Below are 1,290 nucleotides of genomic sequence, written 5' to 3' on the forward strand. Positions count from 1 at the left end.
TAATTTGCATATTTAAATATACAATTTCAGAAAACTTGTAATACGATAAATCATCGTCTTCATGTAAGTAATCAACTCAGGCAGTTTCAATATGATAACTCTTTTTAAAATTTTGTCATTTTTTGACCTGTCATGTACGTATGGGGAAAATGACAAAATGTGTGATAACCATGAAAAAGCTGCTCCTGTGGTGAGGTTATCATACATTTATTTACTCGTATTGACCCTCTGAACAATTTAATATAGGTTTGGTTTTGCCCACTCTTTCGATAATAATTGCTCAATTTTGGGGCTCTGGCTCATGGACTATATGTATTTTTGGCAAAACATGCTATTTTCAACAGCGTATAACAAGCGAACGGGAGGTCGTAATGCCTTATTTTTTTTACGCAAGCACAGTGAAACCCTCCGTGATTAGCAACCATCAGGGGATCGATCATACTGGAGATAAATATTCTGTGACTACTTGAAAAGGTAAGAAAATCGAAAAATCTCTGGTACTGGGCAAACACAGCCAGAAATAAGTCTGACACTGAATGAGTTAATCATATAGCATGATAACGTAACATCTTGTGTGTGCATGCACTATAGCATTTTCCATATGCTTTAATTTGCTATCACAATGTAATAATGTAAAGAAACTAAATAATTAACATAACCATCCCATTAATTGTAACAATTACTGTCATAATTCATTAAAAAAAACTGCAAAATGCTAAATATTTTTTTCCTGAGTTAACTGATATTTAATAAGTAAAATAATTGAAATAGTGCCCCATTCATTGGCCATGTAATAGAGCACAAAATGACATTAAATCATAATATAAAAACAATAACATTCTAGTAAAACAGTTCTACCTTATACAATTGATATGGTTTACATTGTCATTTATAGTAGAAAATTAAAGGTAGTGTAAGTGATTTGCAAAGTTTCAAATAATTGCAAAATGGGTCTATGTTCTGATAGTGCTCGTTACTATAGAGTGTCCTGTCCATATAAAGAGTCTCCATGTCTCTCCAGCTCTTTATAAAACAGAAAATGTATTTTGTAGTTTTTTTTTTTTTTTTTTGTAGTTTCATTTCCAATTTTATCCAACCAGGACAGAGAACTCAATCAGGATATAGATTAAACAAGTGAAATTGGAAGTGATGACACTAAGAAATGAGCAGACAAAATTTTAACTGGAACACTATACAAATTAAGCTTAAAAATGGGTACTTTCTCCTGATTGGCTGAGATTTTGACACCTACCGAAAAATTTATTTTCTGTTTATTAAAGAGCTGGAGAG

The sequence above is a fragment of the Gymnoscopelus braueri genome (genome assembly GCF_963280865.1).
Source record: "Gymnoscopelus braueri genome assembly, chromosome: 18".
NCBI lineage: Eukaryota > Metazoa > Chordata > Actinopteri > Myctophiformes > Myctophidae > Gymnoscopelus > Gymnoscopelus braueri.